Below are 13,967 nucleotides of genomic sequence, written 5' to 3'. Positions count from 1 at the left end.
TAAACAATCTTGCTCTTGATAAATATTGGTCAGATCTGTAAGATAAAATGATGCTTTGTGAATTTGTACAATTTCTTTGTTTGGTTTATGTTTACCAGACAATGGATGCCATTTATGTTTTATTCGTTGTTGTATCATCTGCTTTGGGTTTAGTTATTATTTTTGTTAGTTTTTCTCGTCAGTTGCGCTTTTCTTATTGGCTGACAGGGACGCTGCCTTAAACTAGCTTTAATGTTCTCAGCTAGAGCTCCACTTTTTTCCCCCTGCGAGATCAGAGAGAAGAAAAAAAAAAGTCCTTATTTATTGTCCAACTTTCCCGCTCGACAACACCGAGCTCACGCAGGGACCGAAAGCTATTGAATTACAGCCCAAACGGTTACTTCCATCCCATTCAATGACTCCTCTTCTAATTTGGAAAGTTTATGTATAAAAATATATATTATATACAGTATTCATGTTGTAAAATTTCTGTACTAAAAGTTGTGTTTAACAGGGGCAGAGGATTGATTTCACTTTTTCTTTGGCGGTCTTTCTTTGACAGGGTTTTTTTTTTTCATGTTCATTTTGGATGAGAGGAAAAGTAAACGTTTCAGAGTCACAATCCATCAGGTGCTGTTTCTTCCCAACAATGCGCCTGCCTAAACATGCTTATGTTGTCCTTTCAAGTGTCAATCTGATCGTTTTTGGTGTTTTATTGCTTTTGTTTTCTTTCTAATTTTGCACTGTGTAAATGCAATCTTGCTAGCACAAAAAAAATAAAAATGTTGCCAATAGTAGTTTCGACTTTGCTGCTGTAAATGCTCTTCGTGCTCTCTTCCCCTCTCTCTCTCTCTTTGGCTCTCTGATTGTATGGAAATGTTAGTCCTCTCTTTTCAGTTCATTGTGATATATTTAGCTGCCTTTATATGCAAATAAAATTGCAGATTTTTACTTATGAAACTATCTCGGCTTTTAATGGTATGCAGCCTTTCTTTTAAATGCCCCTGTTGACGTGCAGTGCTGGCGTCGTTAAGGTCTCAAAGATACATTTTTAAATGCCACACACATTTAGTGGATGTACTGCAGTAACAAGTTAGTTTTGACAGCATTTTTTCAGACATTTTTATTGCATACTTCGTTCTGATAATATTTGAAATAATCCATCCAATATACAATCATGTTGAGCAAGGTTCTGATTATGTGTGCATATTATTTAATGAAACCATATCTGTGGATGGTGTGAATGTAGGACTCAAACGTCCTTTTCTAAAAGCAGATTCTTTAAGAGTTTGCATATTTGTGGATTTATTCTTCCATTATGTAGTTTTTATAAATGACCGATAAGAATTCTTTATCTGCGATGTTTACTTATATATCTTCTTTTGAAACGAATGCTTTTAATTTGAAAGACCGCGTCGTCTTCCCGTTTCCGGTTTTCAGTCCCCCGTTCGTCTTTCAGCTCGTAGCGTGCAGTCGGAAATGACGAAGTGAGTGTCCATTCAAATTCGTTCCAATTCTAATTCATGCTAATACGTTCTTATCTGTGCTTAGTAAGATAATATGAGTCTTTATGTCTCTTATATGTTCGTTTTGGCTGATGTTTGTACTTATTAGCAGTACTTGATAGCTAACTGGTAGAGTGAGTGGCTGTTAGTAACTTGCTAACATGAGAAGTGTAGACCAACAATACAGTAAGTCTTCCATCCTAAATAACCAGTTCAGAGGTTAAATTCTCAATAACAATGGTAAAGCATAAATGTGTGAAAATCACAGGTATCCAAATTTTCCTCTAGATGTGGGGTGGCCAAAGAGTGACCACAGGTGGCCACTGCATTTAACACACTTGTGGAAATCATCTTGCAGAAGTCTTACAAGGTTTGGTTGAAACTTTTGATTCCTATTTTTTTTTTTTTCCTGTCATACGTAACTGAACCCGAGAAACACACATTTTGACACTCAACTAATGGAGGTTTCACTCTATGCCGCAATGATGCTTGTAATGTAGCGTTTCACATTGTTCAGCCTCTAGAGATATTCATTTGAAGAAGAAAAAAATAGAACACAAACCAGAGCATAGAAATAAGGCCTAGATAAAATCATTGGAGCTCATTTCTCAAAAGATTTCATCAGGTTTCCTTCCTTTCCACACATCTAGTGTAGTCCAAAAATAAAACAGACTTGACTTGTGAGGCGCCTCTGCCAGCCTTTTTTTTTTCTTCCCCCCCACCAACCCCCATCTCTCGTCACCACAACATCAAAGCGGCCCAACCAATTAGCTATTCCCCGAAACAAGAGCGGCAACGCATGGCCCCGCACCCAACCAGATCCCCCCGCACATTACCATAATCCAGTCTAATCATATTAACACGGGCCGCAGATGAGCAGGGGGAGACATGGTTGCATACAGGCACGTCTCGTCTGCATTGAGAGGCGGTCTCTGTAGGATTGGGGATGTAATAAATACTCACGTGCGCCATGATCCTTTAACGGAAGGCAGCGCTCTTCTCGGTCTGTCAACCCAAACGCTATGCTGTATATATGCACACTGAACACATATCAGTGTGAGCATTTAGAACGTTCTTTTTCATATATAAATAGCTTGAAAAACTGGCTTCTTATGAGAACGCAGTATGTCATTGACATGGCAACGACAGATTGCCGACTTGAAGAACCTGCTTTAATACTACTATGAATACTACTGCTGTATTTGTGGCGGTATTGATAACAGATTTGGGTGAAACAAGTCGTTAGCATATCCGCCATACTAGACTAGCATGTTCTCCTTGTGCTTTTATGTGTTTTCTTATTCTTGCATTTATTCTAAAAACACGCAGGTTAGATTCATCTAAGGCTCTTAAATTGTCCTTATGTGATAAAGCATAAGAATTGAGGGTCTTGACTCAAGGTGTCAAGACTCGAGATGAACATGCTAACAGTCGTCAAGAAGTTAGCCGGCGGGAGGTTAGCATTAGCTAACAGGAAAAGGAAGCGTGGGTGTCATTTGAAGATTTCTTCCAACCACCTGTTTTTGAATTTGATTTGGTATTGTGTTTTCGACTGTGTGTGAGGCGTGAGCAATGGCGAATCTTCGTGGTTTTGAGAAAATTGATATGGTGGTCATTATGTGAATTAGCCGCTCCATTCATCAGGCACAGTTTTCAGAACTAGGCAGCTCACATGTACTTGGTTGTTTATTTTGGACATATCAATCACTTGGACATATAAAGGAAGTAGTTGTAACTTCTTTAGGTTGAAGTTAATGATGAAAAACTAACTTTAGAGCTAATTTGTACATACTCGACATCCTAATGAAAAGTGTGTCTTCTCTGGAGATTTAAAAAAAAACACACACATTTGCATCTAAAACACATTTGTGTTTGGTTAGGGAAAACAATGACAAGTCATTGAAAGTCACTCCTGTTCGGTAATTTAGTATATAAGCACACATTTTAAACCAACAAATTCGTCATGTTTATATACACATGATGTTAGACGAATCGATTCCATCAGCAAACCAAAATAAAAGCCTTTAAAGATTTAGCGCCATACACCATTTGTCTGCAATGTTCTGAAAGGGGGGGAATAAAAGTCACAAAAATTTTCACTGCGGTCCATTGCTTAATTTGTGGCCAGCAAACCAAACAGAGATCGACAAGTTCCTCCACCAGACCTCCATTTTGTTGTGTCTGAAGAAGCCCATCACTGTTGTGTCACCCACATGCTTCAAGATGTAGTTCCTACTTAATCTGACCTGACAGTCATGAGTAATCAAGTTGAACAATAGTAGGCTCGAGACGCATCCTGGAGGAGAGACGGTTCTCAGGGAGATCGTGATGGAGTATTTGTTCCCTACTCGCCCACACTGCCATCTGCCATGAGGAATTCTAACAGCCAGTTGCACAGGGGGATGCTAACACCTAAGGAGGATAGTTTGCTCACCAGGCGCTGGGGGATGATTGTATTACAGTAAATGTTGAGTGAAAGATTTGGCATCCTCTGTGGAGCAGTCGGACCTCTAAGCAAACTGAAGGGTATTTATATGAATGGAAGAGTCTGGAGGTCATGTGGTCCTTCACCAGCTTCTCAACATGATAGGACTCAGTGCTACTGGGCTTAAGGATGGTAATGGTGGACTTTGTCTGCATTAGTATTACAGTAGCTGTCTTAAACCAAACCGGAACGACGGCGTGGTCTGGAAGGTGATTAAAAACCTCCGTAAGTGCCTGGGCCAGTTGGTCAGCACATTCCACCAGTCCTATAGAAATCAGGACCTGCTTCTTTCTGGATGTTGACCCTCTTGAGTGGCAGACGTCAGCTACTTTATGACTCAGGGTCTTCAAATCAGGACTTCCTTGTCTGGGTGTTGTTCAGTACCTCAAACCATGCAAAGGGATTCTTCGGTTTTTCTTGGAAGTGTATTTCATGATGGACTGGATTCCTTGGCACGTCTTCCTGGTGTTTGTGGTGTTGTAGCATTCTTTGCCTTCAGCATGCTGCACACGCTGCTGTTTGTCCTGGTCCCTCATACATTAATTGATGTATGCAGAGACACGTCGGCAACATATTCCTCCATGTCCGTGCGCGGGTGTGCGGCGGTCGCCTCTTTGAACGTGACCCATTCAGTGCATGCAAAGACGTCCTGTCGAGCTGACATACTATCCTCGGGCCACACCCTCACCTGCTGCACTGTTGCTCTTTCTGTAATCAGAAGGGATCTGTGGGCTGGTATTGGCATCGCAGAGATGCGGTCTGATGAGTCAAGGTAAGGATGAGGGGTTGCTTAAACGACTTGGCGTAAACCAGCTCCTGAGTGTTCTTGCCTCTTGAAGCAAAATTCCACAACTGGGTACAAGTACTGCTCATGGATACTAATCAACACGTTCGCGGCAGTTAATTGGACCCTATCACACAATTTTTGTAGACGAGGTGCATCGCGGTAATCTGGAAATCATTTGGCTGTATGAAATAATTCGTCAACCTGCAATCCTGCAGCTTCATTCTTCCCGTGTGATCCCTCAGAATATAAATTTGTTACATTGTTCTGTATCAATTACGTGGCATGCAAAATAAATTAACATCGTCAAATTGAATGCGCCCCCGCACACACATAAATGGGAATTTACAGGGCACATAAAGACATGTGTAAATCAGTGAGGCGTTCAGGTTTAATGTAGTCACTCGCCAGCGTAAAACCTAATTGAATTGAATGGAAAGTTCACCGGCTAATGATGCGGCTTTGCTAATTATTTTTCAAATTAATTATTGCGCCACCGAATGAATTGATGCCGTCACCTCTCCTTACGTTACGACTTCTAAAGGAGCGCTGATTGAACTTGGAGTGAATTGACCCCTAACCCCTCCAACAATATGTGATTATCACAAGTGGATCGCTCGAATTGCGTCAAATGATGAGTACTTCCCTCGTGTCTTTACATCAGCGCCGACAAAAGCGTCACTTTTGACATTGGCTTCCTTCCACATGCTTGCTCTCTCTATTTACTTGGCATTTAGAAAATAACCGTAATTACATTTAATGGGCCACATTGGCTTATTGTTTACTCATTTAGAACATTGTTTACCTGACAATGCCGATTCCAAAGCAAAATGAGTACATTTCCATTATGCTTTCCTCTTTTGCTAATTAACTTCTATGTAATGTTGTAATAGAAGAAGCTTGTTGTTTAATACTCAACTTTATTTATAATTAAATGTTCTGCCTCTAGATTCAGATTCCGTTTTGATTGACACGGTTAAAAACGTTACTTAAAAATGGCATCCTAAGACGTATCAATATAGGTCTTAAGATGGTGACAGTTTGACCTTGGAACAAATTATTATCACAAAGTAGTCTCAAGTTTTGTATTCTTGTAGCCTTGAGTCATTTTATTAGTATTTTTGACATTCTCTTGAGATTCTACAATCTGGTTTGTTGCCGTAAATCCTGAACAGCTCCATTGTGGCACAAATAATAGCTTACTCTATTCTCCTCTTTTGTATTCTTTAAGTTTTCTATGAAGAAAGAAAGTTACATTCCACCTTCCTTGCTTTACCATACTATACAATAACTGAAATGAAATTGATGTATTGACCAGTTGAATTGCTGCAATATGTTTCAGCAAATAGTCTGTAATAGTCTCACAGTCCACTAAATGTATCACTAGTTCTAGTTTTAACATGATGTGAAAAACATCACAGCAGCTTCAGATGTCAATCAGCCGCCGATTGTTAAGAATAGGCGCAAAAACAAGAAACTAAAGCCGCCTGTTGATAAGCACTGCCTCGTACTGTACATGAGCAGGCAAACAGAAAACAGACGAAGGGAACAGCAGTGCGGCTCAGAGGTCAATACTTCATTAATGTCTCATTAATGTCGCCAAGCGGATTCATTCAGTGCAGCCCTTTCTTACACAACGCGTATATTAATAGGAGGGGAAGGAGGGAGTCCCTCAGCGGGACATGCTGGATGCCAGATGGAGGACGCGTCACGGCGGCGTTGGCTTGGGTGCGGCTCAGCCATCGCCAGTGAACGAAAACATGGGATTGGCCAAGAGGTCACTGGGAGAGGCACGGAGTTCGGACGCAGATATGAAGGGAAAAAAAACGACAAGTTACATCATTAGCTGGAGGCTGATCTGGAAATGTTGTAGATTGTTGTGGATTACTGTCGGAGATAAATTGCTTCATATACTGTACTTAAAAAACAGCATACATAATACATCATGTTTGCATACTGGTATTGTTTGTAATTAGTGATTGGCCCAAAAAAAAGCATAATGAAGAAGAAAGACATATTTAAGTTGCTCTGGTTTTACCGCCAATGATATTTTCGTGGCCGTTTTGTATGTGTGTGTGTGTGTTGCGGGTGGAAACCCGATTACAATACGACTTTTATTCACATCCGACTGTCACTTCTACGTTAATCCCTTTGTCGTAATCATGCAAAAAGGGTTGGAACATAAATGGGCGCTCGTCCGGGATCAGAGATAGATACGGAGTGTGTAGGAGTGGGTGTGAGTTTTGTGGTGGACTTCGGTTTGGTTCATTTGGTGTGTATTTATCTACCCCCGCACATTTATAAACATTGCTCTCCCAGATTAGAGTAGAGGTGTCAAGGATGACGAGCACAAACTATCATGGACCGTACCATTATAAATTGCATTGTTGGGTAAAATTTGCTCTACAAAAAAACAAATACCAGGAACCGTAGAGCTTAGACTCGTCCTCAAAATACCCGTTGCTTAATTGTGGGTACATTCGGAGATACGCTTTGAGCGTACACGGTTTCACTCCAACCATTCGAAAACTCAGAACTTTGTTCAAATGTGCCGTTTGGCCATTCAGACTCTCCCAAAAAAGGAGTGCCAGAGCTTAGTGCGTCAGCCAGTACAGATGGAAACAGTGGCGTTAAGGCATTCAGAGTCCATTTCCAAATGTGCGGCATCAAATGAGTTCTGGTTGGATTTGAAACTTCTGCTTCTAACTATGGACGTTTATCTAAAGTGACTTACATTAACTGGAATCCTGTGTCGCATTGTGGACTGGTTGGTTATTGCGCCTTTTGGTGCTGTAAATCCTCATTGTGGCATAAAGAAGCCGCATGCTAAGCTAACGATACGTCATTGCCATGACTATTACATTTCTTCTTCTTCTTCTTCAGTGTTTCCTCACTTTTTGCTGGTGATAAGGTCCTTCTTCTTCTTCTTCTTCTTCTTCGCACATACCGTCCACTTCTTAATAAATATATAGATATAGATACATATAATATTTTTTATTTACTTGTTAAAAAATAGTGACTACCCGGCCACAAATCCCCCCCCGGCCCTATACTAAGAGCCTACAAGCTGTATATGTTTAAACTGTACGTATACAGGAGTCTGTACGCGAGATGGGACAAGTAAGATGGCCGTCCTGTGGCTTCAATGGCTTGCACAGGTGTGTATGGGCTATTGGCTATCCAGTAATATTTACAGATGTCATGATGCCTTGTCATGACGACTTTGGTAAATATTTTTGTAGGTAGTACCTTTACCAGGAGCAATGTATTTGTATTGTACAGTATGTCTTAAGTAGTGAACGGGGATTTTGTTTGCCAGTCCGAGCTACACGTCGCACCAAAATATAAGCCGGAGAACCAGCCAAAAATCCAAATCTTCATGGGCTATTATACAAAAATCTGCATTCCACTATATCATTAATCGCAACTGGATACACATGAGCTGAAGTTTAGCGCGGAGCAGCCGCTTATGACAGTAAAGCCGCAGAGATCTAACAGTGAAAGAGTATCTGTGGAGGTCTTTGCATTTAATCCTGAGGAATTCCTGTGAAACGCTCATTTGGCGCCAGTCTTTCTGCCCGTCGTCCAGTGACTCAAACCCCCTCTGGCACACACACACACACACACACACACACACACACGCGGGCTCACTCCGACACTCCACCTGTTGGAGTTGGCACACACGTCGCAGTTTTTGCCCCGAGAGTTAAGAGCAGTCACTCGACATGAAGGGCGGCCTCTTCTCTCTCGCCACCTCTGCCTTCACGCGACAGACGAGGTGCTTCCATCTCACTGATAGCAGCTTAATTGAGTATCATAACCCCCGTGTTACTCTTGTTTATCCACACACCCTTCTCTCTCTCTCTCTCTCTCTCTCTCTCTCTCTCTCTTGCCACGCCAAGCAGTGAATTTCAATGCGCTCTTCCAGTGTCCTTTCAGTGAATAAAGTTAAATACCTTCATCACATCGCATGCAATATTAATGTCATAATGATCTATTTTTAAATATTTTGTTGCTGCCGGTTGGTCTTCAAATGCTTGTACTTATTTAGTCATGTAGATTGCATTTGCTTATACAGTATAGTATTTTATTTTTCCATGTAGTTGCCAGTGCCACATTACATTTACATTTGATATTTTTGAATATAAATAATTATATTCATTTCTATATAATGAGTATTTACTGAACAAAGCCGCCATGATGAACGTTTTTTTTGTGTGCTAAATTACTCCAAATAAAGTAGTAGTAGTAGTAGTATTAATCCAAAGTAGATGCCCAAAGGTTTAAAAAAAAATCAAGTAGGGTGGATAGAACGCTGACAAATAAATAAATACATAAATAAATCATATTTCTGTCATTAAAGAGAGGTCATTAAAGCAGTGGTGTCCAAACTATGGTCCGGGGCCATTTGCGGCTCTCCAACCATTTTATGGCTTCTCTCTCTCTCTCTCTCTCTCTCTCTCTCTCTCTCTCTCTCTCTCTCTCTCTCTCTCTCTCTCTCTCTCTCTCTCTCTCTCTCTCTCAAAACTAAAATAGTAACAGCATTTCTCGTTATAATTCCTCATGAAGGAAGATACTTCATTTGTGATACAATTTGTAAACATATCACATTAATGATGATTAAGAGCATTGTCATCTTATTACTGATTACTCTTGCTTTGGTTCTGAATGTGGAGATCTGCTCAGGGCAGGGGGATACAGGGCTGTAGGCCACACACAAATCAGGAAAAATCCCTAACTTTTTTCCTCATCACTTGTAACAGGTGTTAAAAATAACTTTAAAAAAATGCACTTTGCATATTTTCTCATTGCAGGATTAATAAAAGCTTCATTTAATTTCGGTTCTGATCCTTGCTGCCACTATCACATGAGGTTATTTGTTGTTGCTCCAGCTATTGATGCTGTATTTTCTTTTCTTTTGATTTCTCGCCCCACTTGTGGCCACATTTTTGTTATGTTAGCACTTTCGCCGTGCAATCCTTGACACTGAATTCAAATGCGTTGACACCAAAAGTCCTCAGAACTTCATTACATGCCCTGACATGACCTGCATTGCGAAAACACTCTTTGATCCTTTTCATCATCATATTAATCTCCCGGCAGCCGGCTCGGCCATTTGACTCCTCCAAACGCGTGTGAATTAAGCTTATTAAAAAATGATCTGTTCACTAAACACAAGCCTGGAAAATGTTTTATTAATTGGCTTCTCTGTTTTATTTACCTGCGAGATGGAGCTCGCCCGCAGCGTTTCCTCCCTGTGGGTCTGACTGCGCCGTGGCCTCGAGACCCCGGTTGAATCATTTAATTAACCGCGCTTCTTCTGTTTTTTTTCCTTCTGTGACAAGCCATGTAGGTGCACGGCCTCTTTTAATTGAATGTCCGTGTCTGTGTAATTATTGTCTATGTTCGCACAAAGGAGGCGGCGGGGGATCTCCGCGTCGGTGCCCATCTCTGCCACAATGCTCATCAGACGCTCGTACAATGTTGCAAGCTTCTCTCTCGCGCCAAACATGCTTGAGACAATGCGCGTCTTTGCAATCAGGTAGCTAATTAACGGCTTTGCGGCGATCTTGCTAGTTGCACGCTGGGACAAAGGACGACAAACAGATGGCAAATATGAGTGATGTTCAGCAATTCTGAAGGTGCAGCAAAAGGTCAAGTTGACTTTGCTCCCCGTCTAATTAAATCTCTGATAATTGTGATGTTGGTGAACGGCGTCGACGAAGGATTTAGTCGACAGCAGTATGAGGAATCGGTAGCATATTTTGGGAAAGGGGCACTCATCATTATTCCTTGTTGCCGTGCAACACTCATTCATGTAAGGACGGTGAATGGAGGAAGTCAACTAATTGCTCCTCCTGCTTGCCAACAAAAGGTCGAGGCTCTCGTGCTGACCTTGAAAGACTCGGATTATAGTTGGCATTCATTATCGTGATCTTATTTCTGCCTAATGACTCCCGTCTTGACTTGTTCATATCCATAACTGTTCTGTAAAGGGGAAGTCAACTCAAAATATTTCTTTCCAATATTGTAACTGCCACATTGTCATTTTTGTGCATTTTGTTTTCTTTGCTTTTGGGTGTTTGTCGCCACCCACGCCAGAGAAGGAGCTGTAGCGGGGTGGATGTGTGGATGTCAGTGAGTAAGTGAGTAGAGGAAGTCAAAGAAAAACACTCGAGTCTGTGGCTATTAAGTGCAACTAGGAGAGCTACAATAGTAATATTCAATGTGAATTCATCAGAAAAATCTACCTGTTTTTTATCAATCACAGGGCAGCCATTTTGCCTTGCTGGCAACTAAAAATGACTTCACAGTGCTTAAGGGCTCAGCTTGTGAACGTCACATTACCAAACCCAGAAAACAGGTGAGCCATAATTGATTGTTACCTGATTCCAGAAAAAAGGGCTTTTTCTGTTACACGTCTCCCGGCGCACGATCGGGGTTGGAAGGCAGCCTCCAAATGCCCACTCGCTTTGTCCAGATTTATATTATTCCCAATTACAGATCTTGCAGTTCCCTTTGAACATACTTTGGATTCCAGCAAGTCCCTTATGCTTCCGCCATGTAGACCACATACCTCTCCTTGGCATAATTTAAAGGGAATGAGGAGAACCGCTTCGATTGGCTGGGAATCAAGTCGACTGTGTTCAGTCCCACAACGGCACAAATACAATGTCTAAATGCGCCTGTATAGAAAATACCCAAAAAAGAAAAGAAATAAAGAAAACTCCACTCATGCACGCAATTATGTTGCCCAGTCAGTTACTAAGTGTCTCATTCGTGTCTTTACTGAGCGAGAAGTGAATCACTAACTACACCTTTCTTGACATTACGCCAGACAGCAGTCTCGCATCAAACAGTTCTATTCCTAAATAGGAATCTATTAATTGTGCGACGGCTGTGGCCTTCACACATATGTTATTCCTATACTTTAAACTTCCCACTCTTTTGGCATCTATCTACTTCCACATAATTCATCCGATTCTCCTCAATCCAATTTTAACATATTCCAAAAATTCTCGCCATTCTAGGGTGTATTTTTCTTATTCCTAATATTCACACCTTACCCACAATTCCCGATTTTGTACCTTATTTTTCCCCATTCAGTGGGATATTCTACATTTCGCATTTACTTCCACATTTTCCATCCCATTCACTTTATTCCAACTTTAATATATTCCACCAATTTACGCCATGAGCGCTTCCATTTCTTTCAGTACCAAAATTCACGCCTTCCCACCATTCCCCATTTTGTACCCTACTTTCCTCTACTCATTCTTAATGGGAGATTCTATATTTCACATTTACTTCCACATTTTTCATCCCATTCACTCCGTTCCAATTTCAAACTATTCCTAATATTCACACCATGGGCGCTTTTATTTTTTTTTTCCATTCCCAGGATTCACGCCTTACCCACAAGTCCCCATTTTGTACCCTACTTTTCCCCACTCATTCTTAATGGGAGATTCTACATTTCACATGTTCTTCCACATTTTTCATCCCATTCACTTCATTCCAACTTAATGTACGGTATATTATATACATACTATATTAATTATTATATTTTATCTTCTATTGAGCACTTGGTTAATTTAATTTTGAATGTGCATTTATTATTATTTTTTTTTACTTTATACAGCACTTTGTATGCAGCTATGGTTGTTTTTTTAAAGTGCTCTAAAGTTGGCTTGAGTTGAACACAACATTTCTGTCACTCGGCTGAATCCTTCAAGTCTATATTAAAAAGCCATATAGCCAGACAGTCAGGAGTTGCTAATCCTGAAAAAATGAAGTGTGGATCATCAAACATAATCTACTTACTTCATATTTTCTGAAGCTTAGTTCACATGCCCAAGAGAGAAAAACCAATCAAGCACTAAATGTCAGTAAAAGACATGCAAGAATCTGCAAAACTCCCCCAAAAAATATGAAGGCTACAACTTGGCTTTTACACAAGAAGGTCCGACTAAATGTTCATAAACTCATGAAAGATCACACGAGTCCATAAGAGCAAAACCATGCATCCCCCAGTTAATAGTTGAAACATTTTGGATGGTTCTGTAGATGAAAAAAAAAAAACACTATAAAATTCTCAGAAAAAAAAGATTTATTTTTTTAATGTTTTGCTTTTGACTGTTTTAGTACCTGTGAAATCCACACAGTAAAAAGAGAAGACAATAAATTGTGTGTGTGCGTGCGCCAGGGGGCTGTCTTGATGAAAAAAGCACATTGTACAAGTCACAATTACTGCAACACCGTCCTAGCAAAACATCAAGATGATGCTCATTCGTGTGACCAGCTGATCTCAATCAGCAACAATGGCGCCTTTGACCCATTTTGCTTTTCCCGCGGCACGATGTGTCAAAGACTCACTCTTTATGAGTCAAAACAAAAGTTATTAAACATTGAGGGAATCATGCCTTTTAGTAGAAAAGAGAATATATTCTTATGGTGCATAAGAAAAAAATGCCGCTGACAAGTTTGCAATCAATTCCATAAATTGAAGATTAAAAATTATCTAATCAAATCGTGATGTTAAAGTGGCTAATTTAGGGCAACGTAAAAGTATGCCATTTGGAGGCCATTTTATTAAAATGTCATGAAATGCAGGAAAATACGCAGATTGGTTGGCAATCTTTGTCCAACTCTCTTCCAACAGCAGAAATATTTGCCCTTCAAGGTCTCACTCGGCTTTTCATGTTTCATTCATGTGCATCTCAAAAAATGTGAATAGTGTGGAAAGGTTTATTTCAGAGGTTTAATTACAAAAGAGCATATATTATATAGATTCATTGCACATGAGAGAATAATAGGAAAATCATTTTACATTTTATAGATATTTTTAGATATTAATAGATCATTTTCTACAATAAAAATAATTGTAATTTGTACTCAAGGAATATTTTAATTTCTTGGGATGGCGAATTTGGTGTTTTCATTAGCTGGAATACAATTATCAAACATATTTTTAAAATGTGGATGAAGTATTAATATCGTGAATCCATATGATATATAATGAAGTGACAGCTGAAAGTGTCAGTAAGGTAAAAAAAAAAATCTCTTCAGTCTTCACATAAAAAAATGTCTGGAAAAAAACAACTTCTTACCGATTCTAAAAATAAGTCACGGTGAACGCCATAGCACTACATGTGCCAAGTGTTCAAAATTCCTGGAATTTGGGGAGGAACTGTGACTTAATATCAATAATGAT

The 13,967-nt window shown here is 40.1% G+C and overlaps 1 protein-coding gene across 1 annotated transcript in view; it reads left to right on the top strand.

Moving 5' to 3' along the window:
- Positions 1-1,434: 1,434 nt before the first annotated feature.
- zdhhc13 (zDHHC palmitoyltransferase 13) overlaps positions 1,435-13,967 on the top strand; it is a 34,828-nt gene continuing 22,295 nt past the window's right edge. Inside the window, exons 1-2 of the mRNA XM_086071758.1 lie at positions 1,435-1,466; positions 1,773-1,854. The gene's annotated coding sequence lies outside the window, so the exon portion shown is untranslated. The remainder of the gene's footprint in view (positions 1,467-1,772; positions 1,855-13,967) is intronic.

This window comes from Leptonotus elevatus, chromosome 3 (genome assembly GCF_054856555.1).
Source record: "Leptonotus elevatus isolate MCC_2025b chromosome 3, RoL_Lele_1.0, whole genome shotgun sequence".
In the NCBI taxonomy this organism is placed as follows: domain Eukaryota; kingdom Metazoa; phylum Chordata; class Actinopteri; order Syngnathiformes; family Syngnathidae; genus Leptonotus; species Leptonotus elevatus.
The sequence above is the reverse complement of the archived record's forward strand: the minus strand, read 5'-3'. Positions and strand labels throughout refer to the sequence as shown.